Below are 12,527 nucleotides of genomic sequence, written 5' to 3'. Positions count from 1 at the left end.
AATAGCTCCCCAGGATGTCTAACTTTAGCCTTTAAGTTAAACAAAAATATTGAAGAAAAAAGAAAGGCGGGTCCAGACAATACTGGCCTCCTGAGGATTTCCAGATCAAATGCCCAAGGTCCAGGAACAACATATTTAGCTCTGAGTGACTGAAAGGAGGAGATATGTCTTAAAGTCAGGTGGGCCCCAATTCACATCTTTTGTGGGGAAAAGGCAAATATTTTTAAAATTGATATGATATAGATATATTCTAAATCAGAGCAACCACCAGCTTTGGTGCAAGAGTATTTCTCACTAATAATATCCATGGGCAGTTTTCTTCTGCAAAATGTAGCCAGAGTAGTCATTCCCCAAGAGAACCATCACAGAGCAGTGCATTTTCACTGTCTTTTCTCATAAATGAAATATTCTCCCTCTGCGCTTCCACCTCCTGGCTTCCCTGGCTTTCTTCAAGACTCAGTTAAACTTCACCTTCTCTGCAGAAGGTCTTTCCCAGTCTTTCCTCAAATCCCCATCCTGCCATTGATTCTGTATAGATCTTCTACATGTCTAGTTTTCAGTTTTTTGGGGTTTTTTTGCATGCTCTCTCTCCCATGAGGATGTGCCCTTGCGAGCAGGGTTGTCTTTCCTAAATGTTTCATAGTATATTATAAATGCTTAGTAAATGCTTTGTTGACTGACTGACTGACTATTAATCAACATCAGAAGTGGAGTGCCAGAGTCAGCATTTGGGCATCTTTGGTCCCTTGAATTTTGCAATAGGGTGAAGGTCAGGCTACTAACCAGCCCTTCGCTTCCTCTCCTACCCTAGTAATGGACAGCAAACCTATTGCTGATCTCAGGAAAGTCTTCTCTTATTGGCACTCTTTAAAATATCTGAAAATTCCATGAAGTAAGAGCATTTACCTGGCTCACTGGGCATAATGTAGTCCAATCCATCACACATCAGTTTGAACCTGAAGATTAAACGACTTCCTTCCTCGAAAATGTTCAAATTAAGCCTATGTATGTGCTTTCCATAACTTTTATCTACCTACCACGGATGAACTCTCATTCAAGGTCTACTGAGTAGCTCACAAATATTCGAGTTTAACAAACTATTTTTTTTTCTAGTTTCATTGAATCTTTATTTATTTGTTTGGTCATGGGTAACCTATTATACTAAAAAGAAAAAATTGTCTTCCAAAAGATGCAGCCATGCAAAATGTGAAGTCATTCTGAGAGATTGGGGCCATTGAAACAATGCTATGTATGAGAGATATCCTGGTACGGGAGAAAGAGGGCTGGATCTGGAGGCAGAAAATCTGGGTTCAAATTCCAGCTCCACCACTTGTTTACCTGGGTAACCATGAGCAAGTGACTTCCTAAAAATAATAATGATAGGAACTAGCATTTAGAGAACTTTAAGGTTTTCAAGTCTTCCCATCTTTGTTATCCTATTTGGTGCTCACAGAAATCCTGCAACCACAGCAATACTTACGAATAAGTAAACTGAGGCTGAGTGGCTTCCAAGGGCTACACAGCTAGTTACGAGATGAAGTACCTTCATACACGTTAAACTAGGGTGTCAAGTACAATACCCTGTACAGCTAGCTGCCCACCTGCTTTAAGCCTTAACGAGCTTATCTATAAAATAAAAGGGTTAAACAAGATGTCTTGGGGCAGCTAGGGGGTGCAGTGAGTAGAGCACCGGCCCTGGAGTCAGGAGGACCTGAGTTCAAATCCGGCCTCAGACGTGTGACATACTTACTAGCTGTGTGACCTTGGGCAAGTCACTTAACCCCAATTGCCCTGCTTTCCCCTCTGCAAAAAAAAAAAAAAAAAAAAAGGTAATAAAATAAACAAGATGTCTTCCAACAGCCCTTCCAACTGTAAGTGTATGGTCCTTTGAGCCTACAAATAGCAATCTATGTCTTATGAAAGAAAAACAGTTTCAGGCAAAATTAAGATAACTGTTAAAAAGGAACCACAAACTAGTTTATCATAAACCAGTCTAACTAGTCTGTCATAAACCAGTCTAACTAGTTTATGGTGGAACCAGCTCTACTTGGGTTAAATTACTCAGTTTTAACCAGTTCCAAACAGTTCCACTGAGAACATTTACCATCGGAGACAGTATCAGAAACCTGTCAAAGGGCCAAACTTTATGACTGAGATGAAATTATACAGAAAGGATGTAAGGAAACTAACATGCAAAGCAATCTGTCCACCAGAATTTGTGAAACACCTACTGTGTGTCAGGTACTGTGCTAAGTCATTTAATCAATGTAATATCAATTTTCACTTCTCCATCCTGTTAGTTTATGACTAAATTCATCATCTTTATATTTATTAATAATCATTTCTCTTTTGCATAAAACTTGGTAGCATCCTGAGTCAGATTGGTCTGTATATCCTGCTAATACATTTCTGGGGTTATTGCATGCTTTGGTCAAAGTCCATTCTCCTCATCTCTCACACAATGCCAGCCACCAGAGGGCTGTGGTCGAACCCTAGTTAAGAATTACGGCAAGAATTATAAAAGGGTAATAAAAGTGATGAGTTTCCACCCCTGATGTGAGCAGATGAAAGGTATCTGCTCTGGCCTTTCTCTGTCTCTCGGACCTGTTTAAGAATACCGTCCTCATACAGAATTTATGAGCTCTGGGGAAGCCATTCACAAAAACTCCAAGGAGAGGGTCAGATGATGCTTCCCTTCCCTTCTTGTTCATAGAATCTAAAGACATAAATGAGTCCAACTTCCTCATTCTCCAGATGGAGAAACAGAAGTTTAGGGAGGAGGAAGTTTTGCCCAAGAGGTCACATAAGTAGTCAGTGGAAGAGGCAGGATTTGAGTCTTGTCTCCATGGTGAGTGACAGAATTTCCTGATGGAACTGTTGCTTCCCTCATAGTCTAAATGGCCACTTCAGCAACCGATCTCCTGTTTTTGGCAACAAGCAGGTCCAGCATAGCATTGTCTCTTCTTGTCTTCCTCCACACTTTGAGGACTAAAATTATCATTAAGGTGCCCCAGCCAAAACCAAGTGAAGGAACTAGGAATGATTAGGCTGGAGAAGAGAAAGTTGGAGGACAACGTAACAGCTACGTTCAAGCGCTTGAAGGACTGGCAAGGGAAAGGGATTAGATTTCAGTCTGCTTGCCCTCACAGGGTAGAGGCAATGGGGAGGTATTGTAGAAAGGGGGATCGAACAAGGAAAAACTTCTTCCCAATTATAGCTATGCCAAAATCGATTGGGCATGTGGTAGTGGGGCAGAAGGTAGTGGGCTCCCCTTCATTGCAGAGGCTGGACTCCTAATTTTGAAACATGTTTTGATTAATTTCTTGCTCAGTTTACAAATTAGACTAAATGGTTTCTAAAGACTCTTCCTCCTCTGAGCTTCTATGCAATATTCATAAAGGTCCTGAGGATCAAACTTAGCTTGCTGATTTAATTGATAGAAAAGCACCCCAAAAAAACATTCCACAGAAGAACTGCATGGCACTACCGCCTCAGTTTGGCAATGGGATTATTAAAAGAGGATTAAAGCGGGGAAAAAAGTTTTAACAGCAACCCTCATTCCTAAGTAGATGGATCACTTCTTTGGATTTTATTAGTAAAAAGAAAACAGAATTTGACGACACTGATTCAGAAGAAAGATTTCCAGATGATGTCACCAACTCCCATATGGAAATTTTATCCCAATCAACAGGGAAAGTCACTGCCTTGTGGTCAGAGGCACACATTCTACCTCTAAGTGATTCTCCAAAATGGCACTGCCAGGAGCCAACCCTGGACCCAGGCCTAGGTGGTTACACCCTGCCTGGCCCTTGGGCCCCACCCCATGCTGAGGAATTGGTAATACTAATACAATTCTTGACTCATGGACAGCCAGGATGCCGAGTCAACAGCTCTTCTGTCTCCCTTCCATTCATGTGGCTTTGCTCAGACCATATTCAGGAGGGTTTTCGTTTTCTAGCAAAATTTTTTTAAATAAGTTAAGCCAGATTTTTTAAAAGAAAAAATTCAAATCCAGGAAACGTATACTTCCCTCACAAGGACATTAATTCTATTCACAGTTGAGGCTCAAGCAAGAAGTGCTACCAACACCACGGTACGTCATATGTTGCATCCATAATCCATCCATCCAGAGAGTGGAAGAGGGGCAGAAAGGAGATTTAGGGTGAGAAAAGGGAAATAGGTTCCTCAAAGGAGAAGTTACCTAAAATATAGATTATTTTAGCGGAGAGAAATAATAAAAAGGCAGAACTAACAGCAGAGACCTGAGTTGGAATTATCATCCCAAGGGACTATGGCCAGAACATGAAGGATAGATCCCGATACCCCATATCACTCACAATCAGAAAGAGAGGAGCACATGTGAACAATGTATGGTTTTCACACCATACCCCCATCTCAGAAAGGAACAGCTGAGGGAAAACTACACCGGGAAGTAGGGGAAGATGGGGGAGAGAAGAGAAAGGAGAAAGATGCTGAAGTCACTCTGTGGACTCTTCGGCAACTAAAGTGCAACAGAAAAATGGAAAGATCATTATTTACATGTCTAAATGATATCAAATTGCCTTCTCAAGGAGGAGGGAGAAGAGGGAGGGGAAGATTTGGGAACTCAAAATTTAAAAAAAAAACCAAATGTTAAAAATTTGTATTTACATATAATTGAGAAAAATTAAAATTAAATGAAAGAACAAAAGAGAAGAAAGACTATGAAGGAGGAAAGACTGCCTCCACACCATATAGCCTCTAGTCTTACCACTTCAACCTCTTCTACACCAGCAACTTGGACTCTGCCCCTGGGAACCTTGGCTTGTAGAGGCCAGCTTCTACTTGACCTTTCCAGGGCCCAGGCCTCTAGAACACTTCCGATGACATTCTACAACATGCCAACCACTCTCCTCCCTTCTCTAGTCCTCTTTTATGTGTCATCTTCCTCCATCACAATATAAATTTCTTCAACATAAATATCTAGCTTGGCATATGCCCTGTACTTAGCACAGTACCTATATATAATATATAGAAAGTTAAGCACATTAAAAATGCTTATAAAGGCTTGCTCACTCTCTCTCCATCTGTCTTTTTCTCTGTCTCTTTCTGTGTGCGTGTCTCTCTTTCTCTCTGTTTCTGTCTCTCTGTGTCTCTCCTCTCTCTCTCTCTCTTTCTCTCTCTTCCTCTCTCTCTCTCTCTCTCTCTCACTCCTCCCCCACAGGAGACTGCTCCTAGGGAGAAGCATTCATCCTTTTCTATCTTTCTAATTATGCTGGCTAACTAGGCTCTCAGGACCATTGTTTCTTCGTACTTGACGGCCAAGAAAGCTGATTTCTGGGGGGTGGGAGGACAATGGACCTCAGAGATTACTTTATTCAACCGCCTCATTTTCCAGAACCCAGAGTTAATGTCTCAACAGACACTTGAATTCATATCTCCCACCTCCCAATACTTTAGTCTTTCAATCAGGTTTCTGAAATCTAGTCACTTGAGATATTGAACTGGCACTTCCCAAGCATTAGCTCCCGCTGTCATGACTCAATCCAAGCAAAGGACTTCACTCCTCAGTCCTTTCCAGGAGCCCTCTGGCCCTAAACCCACCAGAGAGGGCAGCCGCATCAAGAAGCAGCGGAGTAAACACTTAATAAATCCATGTTGACTTAACCTGCGCTGGATTGGGCACATGAGAATTACCGTCTGTTTCGATGCCGCACCATGAGGAGCATGAGACCTTTTCAATTGATTGGCAGATTAAACCCTCCATATGTATTACTTCACCCAATTAGAATGTGAGATACATGAAAACAAGACTGTCTTGCTTTTCAGTTTGTAACCTCAGACCCTAGCATTGAAGACCTTAATAAATGCTTATTCATTCATTCAGCCTTCCATTTTACTCCTGCCACCTGGAATTGTGGGCGCCTGATGTCCAGGAAGCTGAGTGTCCAGACCTGGGGCTCCCTCCCTTTCTCTAAACTCATGCCAGCCTTCTCTCTTTGCCTGGCATTCTCGACCTCAGCACTGGGCCCCATCCCAGCCAAACTGCCCTACTGTTAACACTTTCCTTATTGTTGTTCCTCCTTCATTCTGGAAGAGGTTCAATGATGTTATGTCTTGACTTGTCATGAACTGGACATGAGTGGGGCAGAGCTGTGCAAAGTTGTCAGCCTCTCTCTCTTCTCTAGAAAACACTTTCCTTAGAGAAGTACAGAAGCTATCAACCCACCTTCTCACAATTTCCAGCCCAGGGGCAAAGCCCACTATCCTTCCTGCCCCACCCTTAATGAATAAATAAAACCTATCTGGCCAGAAGATTCCATTATCTTCTTCTAGGTACCTTTGCACTGCTGTGTGGGTCACTGCACCCAGGGCTGAAAAATTGAAAATTGAGAAAGACTCTTTTAAGGACAAATGTTCAAGGAAACATGATCGGTTCCACCCACTACAGTGTTGATTAAAAATACAAGTCATAAATTGATCTGGACAAGACATTAGAAACCACTAAACCCAAGGCAAAATGAATCCCCCCACCCCGGATGCCCCAGGGGAGAATTGAATGAACTCCGAGTTATTTCCCATCTCAACATTCTATGGGTCAAGCAAAGGCTGAGTCTCGGTTGGTGACAGGTGAGGTTGATGTGAGAGATGATGAAGACAGATGGAGTTGTGAGCCATTCTCTTCCTGAGCTGGCCAAATGGGAAAACCCTCCAAACACCATACGGCAATGACGGCATGGCTCTGCCTCCTGGAAGCAAGGAAATTGAAGCTTCAATTCCACCCATTTGTTCCTTAAAACACCACACTTCCGAATGTAAAATGAATGTCAAGGACCTCTCAAAACAAACTTGACTTCCCAAGAGTAGCTACCAATGCAATGGCTGGAACACTGGGACAGCCTCCTCTACAGCCTTCCGACCTCCAGTCCTTCCCCTCTGCAATCTTGTCTCTATGCAGCCACCAAAGTGATATTTCTAAATCAAAGCACAGTCTGACTATGTCATTTCCCAACTAGAAGTTCCTGTGGCTCCATACAGTCTTAACGATCACAGATTTTGAGCTGGTAGGGACCTTAAAAGCCATCTAGTCGGACTCCTTCACCTTATGGATGAGGAAATGGAGCCCCAGTGATTTGTCCACCACAGTTAAAAAAGCTACAGCAGCTTTCTACATGCTGTCTTGTGAGAGGAAGGGAGGGAGAGAATGAGAAATAGAGAGAGCTGAGGAGAAGAGAGCTGGAAGGAAGGAAGGGAGGAAGGATGGAAGGAAGGAAGAGGGGAGGAGGGGAGGAGAGTGGCAGAGAAGGGAGAAAGAAGAAAGGAGAGAAGGGAAGGAGGCTGGCTTCTAGGAGTTGATCATTATCTACATTGTCTTTCAAAGAGTAAATTGTTTTAAAAAAATAAATAAATCCATCTAAATGAATCCATGGAGAGCCACAGGTTCACCTGGCATCTGACCATATCTCCAAGGCTATTTCTCAAGCTCTTCCACCAACAATACAGATCTCTACCCATCCAGGCTGCCAATTCTTCATGCATTTTGTCCAAGTCATCCTGGAAATCATCCCGAATAGACAAAGGACCTTCTGCTCTCATGCCTTCAACACTGCCCACAGGCTGTCCATTAGTTACCCTACACTCTCTGTACACGATCAGCCCATCATTTCTTTCTTCCAGAGGACCTCACATTTCATTACGTCATAAAGCGCCCACTCCTTGATCAATGGACAAAGCTTCAACATCTTTAACATTTGTAGACCCTCAGTAAACTATGCAACTCCCAACATCCTTTGCCCCTTCCTCTTCTACTTCTGTCCCTAGGGGTAGAAGGGGGGCTGCTAGGGCTGAGGGCCATTTAGTATTTTCCTTTGTTTACTGGGCTGTCAGGGCCAAAGAATCCACCAAGGGGGGAAGGAGGTAGCCTGAGGGGAAGAAGCCTTCACATCCTTAGACTCTCCTTGGAAAATCCATAGACTCTCTTGCAGGGATCAATCCAGAAACACTGAATGTTTACTGTGTGCCACACACTTTGCTAAGTGTTGGGAATACAGAGAAAGACAAAACACAGTCCCTTCCTTTATGGAGTTTATATTATAACATGAGAAAGATTGTATATAAATCAACACATATAAGATAAAGACAAGAGTACATGGAAGGAAATCTTAGAGGGCATGGCAGAAGCACTTGGGGGTACTTTTCAGTGTGGCAGAATCTGCATGGTCTTCAAGAACCTAAGGTTTCTTCCATGCTATGACAAGGAATACAGTTAATTCATTTAGTGAAGAATTGCCTCCTCTCTCTTCCTGACCCAACTTTCTTTTATAAACTAACTATGAAGGAAGGGAGTGTAGTATAATAAAATGCATATTGGGTCTGGAATCAAAGGACCTGGTCTGGAACATCACCTTCGATGCTGCCTACATAACCTTAGGAAAGTCCCTTAGCCTCCTGGGCCTTGGTCTCCTCATCTGTAAAGTGAAGGGCTTCTGCGGTCCAATAAAGTTCTAGATCGAGGACACCACGGCTATGGTGCCATAATGTGTTTTCTTAAAGTGAGGCACACTAGTATTTGCCATCAGGTGTTGGGATTCCAGCCTTAGCAAACATCACCATCTTTTGGCATCTCAAGCTTACAAATTTCATCTTTGTGTTACAGCATCTCAACGTTCCTAATACCTGCCAGGCAACTCTGAGAAATCCTATGTCCCCCAGGAAGTGATAATATCCTTTTATGGTGGAAAGATAGTATTTACACATCTTTTAGAAGCAATGGGAGCTCCGTTTCATCTTGGCTGTGATTTGATTAGATTTTTTAAAAGGCAGAAATGAAATGACTCCTGTATGGAATTAGTTGCAAGTACTTGGGCTTCTTTAGCTGGGTGGCTTAGGAGGGCATGTCTTACTAAATGTGTGGAGACCAACATAAGGGAGCACAGCTGCTACTAGAACTCAGAAACAATCAGCAACTATTTACTCATTTCCTGCTCTGTGCTAAGCACTGTGCTAGGCACTAGGGATCCGAAAGCAAAAAGGAAACCCCTACCCCCAGCCTCCAAGAACTTAATTGTCTAGTCAAAGAAGACAAGTTTGTGTTTAAGTATATACCAACAAGACAAAAGTGTGATTCGGGAAAGAAGGCACTGGCAGCTGGGGGGACAGGAGGAGGTGTTCGAGAGGACGTGGCATTTGAGCTGAATCCTGAAGGCCATCGTGAAGGTGAGGACAGGCAGTGCAAAGGCACCTGAGGAATAAAAGGACTTTCAGAGAAGCTCAAGGATAGCCTAGGTAGGCCCCACATCCCCAGGCAGTAGATCAGGATGTGCTCGTAAATCTCCAGGCAGGTTGGCACTATGGAAACAGCTCTCGCCTTCATCATTCAACAAAAACTGCTCTCTCCCAAGTTGCCAATAATCTCTTCATTGCCAAATCTAATGTCCTCTTCCAATCATCATTTTTTTTAATCTCTCTGAAGCAGTTGACCCTTGTGATCACATTCTTCTGCTTGACACTGTCATCTGTCTAGGTTTTCATGACACCAGTCCCCCCCAGCTCTTAACCAACCTGTTATGGCAGCTTCTTCCCATCATCCTTTGCTAGATCTTCGGTGGGTCATACCTGCTAACCATTCTATCCTAGGCCGCCTTCTCTTCCCCCTCTACACTGTTTCACTTAGTGATCATATCAGCTCCCATGGATTCACTGATTCTCAAGTCTCCTCAGCAAGCCCTAGCCACTCTACTGATCTCCAACTATCTGTTGGACATCTTGAATTAGTGTCTTGTAGATATCTTCAATTCCACTCAACCAAAACTCAACTCAATATCTTCTCACTCCAAATCCCTCTCCCCATTTCCTGCTTCCTTATTACAGTTGAGGGTGTCACCATCCTTCCAGGCACCCAGGCTCACAACCTAGGCATCATCCTCAACTCTTTACTCTCTCACCTCCCATATCCAATGTTACCGAGGTCTGCTTGTTTGACCTCTGATACTATCCAGGGACAGACCTCACACCTAGATGACCTGCTGGTTGCTCTCCCCACTCCAGTTAATCCTCCACTCAATGGACAGGGATTTTCCTAAAGTGCACATTACTCCCCTAGTCAGTAAACTCTGGCGGCTCCTTATCACCTCCAGGATCAAATATACTATCCTCTGTTTAGTATTCAGAGCCCTTCATAACCTGTCCCCCACCCCCACCTTCCTGGTCCTTCCACGTACTCTTTGATCCAGTGACATTACCCTCCGTGCTGTTTCTCGAACAAGATACTCCCTCTCTGGACCCTGGCTATGTTCACTGACTGTCCCTTATGATGCCTGGAAAGTTCTCCTTTCTCATCTCCATCCCTGGCTTCATTCAAGTCCCAGGTAAAATCCCACCTTCCATAGGAAGCCTTTCCCAATCCCCCTTAACTCTAGTGCCTCTACTAATTGTTTTCCACTTTATCCCATCTATAGGCACTGTTTTTTGCTTTTATTTGTATTCCCAAATATACTGTGCTTGACACACAGTAGATGCTCATTAATGTTTATTCACTGAGTGACTGCTCCGCACCTTTCCAGGATTCCCAGTAATGGGGGGGGGGGTGGAGAACACCTGCAAAATGGCTGAATTAGTGAGTTCAGCTGCTGGCTGCCCCACACCTTCACTGTCTAAAGCATCAGATACCTAAATATACCCCAAACTTCATTCAAGAACTTAAATCTTCTCAGAGTCAAATAAAGCCAATTTATTTTAAAACATACTCTGTATTTAGCCATCCAAAATTATACATTTTAAGCACCAGAAATAGAACTCAAATTATTTGAATTTTGCATATCAGATGTTGATTTCTTTCAGGCCTGAATTTAATTTAGATATACTGTGCACAGCACTGCATTTAGCTAATTGCAAATACGCACACCACCGCGATAGTTCAGAATGATTTATTACATTCAGCCTGGATGGGATTTGCAGAGAAAAGCATCAGTTACGTCTTCACATTTACGTCTTGCTAATTTCATTCCTGCACTAATTATAAAGCAGTGATGTACAATGCAGTACTAGGAGGCGGCATTCAACCAACCCCAAACAGCAACAAAAACTTGGTTCAAGGCCTTATACCCTTGGTAGAGGAACCGAAAATGGGTTTTTAACTTGGCAGGCCTTCTATTTAACCCTACAGTGTCCTTGAACGTGAACACTCTCCCTCACAGCTTTCCAGAATTGATGCCCAGGAAGAATTTAAGGCTTTCCAACTAAGTATCTAGTCGATAAATGAGCTGGGCCACTGTAAATGTGTCAAGGATATGAACTCTTCCCAACCGTATTGAATTTGATTTATATAGAGCCAGCAATATATTAGCTGCATATGGATTTAATAAATATTATTTAATAGTGATGAAAGAGGCAAGATGGGGCTGGCTGTGTATAGAAAGCCAGCCCCAGGAAGACCTAGGTTCAAAATCCAGCTCTGACACAAACTGGCTTGGTGATCTGGGGAAGTCAGCCTATCAGTCTATAAGGCTAGAAGGTACAGACTGTACTGGTGATGGGTCTTTCCTGACCGGGAGCTTTGATACCAACGAAATCACAAGTCTCATAGAAAAGAAAAAAGAATGGTGGTGATGAGGAGAAAATGGCCTATCAGAGCATTTTAGCCCAACAAAGACAGGAAACAACAAAGAATAAGAGAGTCACAGAACTAACCTTAAAAGTCTAACAAAAATGAAGGAAATGGCTAAATGAAATTCAAGCAAGATGATGAAGCAAGACAGTCAATTCGAGTGGCCCTTCTATCATCTAACTCCCATTTTACTAACAGAGTAAAAGGTAAAAGTTTCTGCCCATGAGCTACAGGCGAAGAAAGTAAAGTCAGTAAGTATTGTTATAGGACTGAGGATTTTTTCTTATGTTTCCTTTTCTAAGAATATTTGCAAACAAATTCCTAACTCTAGAAGCACCTGTTAAACTCTAGGCTATCCTAGCCTGTAGTCTACTTTGATGGAATACACATGCATTTCCTAAAATAGTTCACAGGATCACACTGCATTTTGCAATTGACCCACTGACACGGTATATATTTGATGCTGACATTTTCAGCACAGAATTCAGTTTTACATGGCCACTCACATCTTCTCCTTCAGTCCTTTCAGTGCCCAAAGCTTAGCCAATAAAACAATAGACATAATGGCTATAGAAATGTAATGGAACAAAGGAAATGGAAAGAAAATTCAAAAGTGAGTGTTGCAAAATTACAAAGAATAACAAGACTCGAAAGAAGAGATAAGAGAAGTATCTTCCACCATACCCCTTCATAGAGGTGTGAAGTCCAAAAGCATTGCACAATGCACATATTTCAGATTTTTAATGTATTGATCAGTTATGTTAATTTACCCCCTTTTGTGTCTTTCAAACAATACTGTTGGGGCAGCAAGTACAGCACCGGCCCTGGAGTTAGGAGGTCCAGAGTTCAAATTTGGCTTCAGACTTCCTAGCTGTGTGACCTTAGGCAAGTCACTTAACCCCAATTGCCCTGCCTTCCCACCTCAAAAAAAAATAGATAGATA

The 12,527-nt window shown here is 42.6% G+C and overlaps 1 protein-coding gene across 6 annotated transcripts in view; it reads right to left on the bottom strand.

Moving 5' to 3' along the window:
• Positions 1 to 12,527, bottom strand: part of MAGI1 (membrane associated guanylate kinase, WW and PDZ domain containing 1) — a 709,255-nt gene that overhangs the window by 474,081 nt on the left and 222,647 nt on the right. The gene's annotated exons all lie outside the window — the stretch shown is intronic.

Source organism: Trichosurus vulpecula, chromosome 9 (genome assembly GCF_011100635.1).
Source record: "Trichosurus vulpecula isolate mTriVul1 chromosome 9, mTriVul1.pri, whole genome shotgun sequence".
Classification (NCBI taxonomy): domain Eukaryota; kingdom Metazoa; phylum Chordata; class Mammalia; order Diprotodontia; family Phalangeridae; genus Trichosurus; species Trichosurus vulpecula.
Note: the sequence above shows the minus strand (reverse complement) of the source record. Positions and strands in the feature narration are given on the sequence as shown.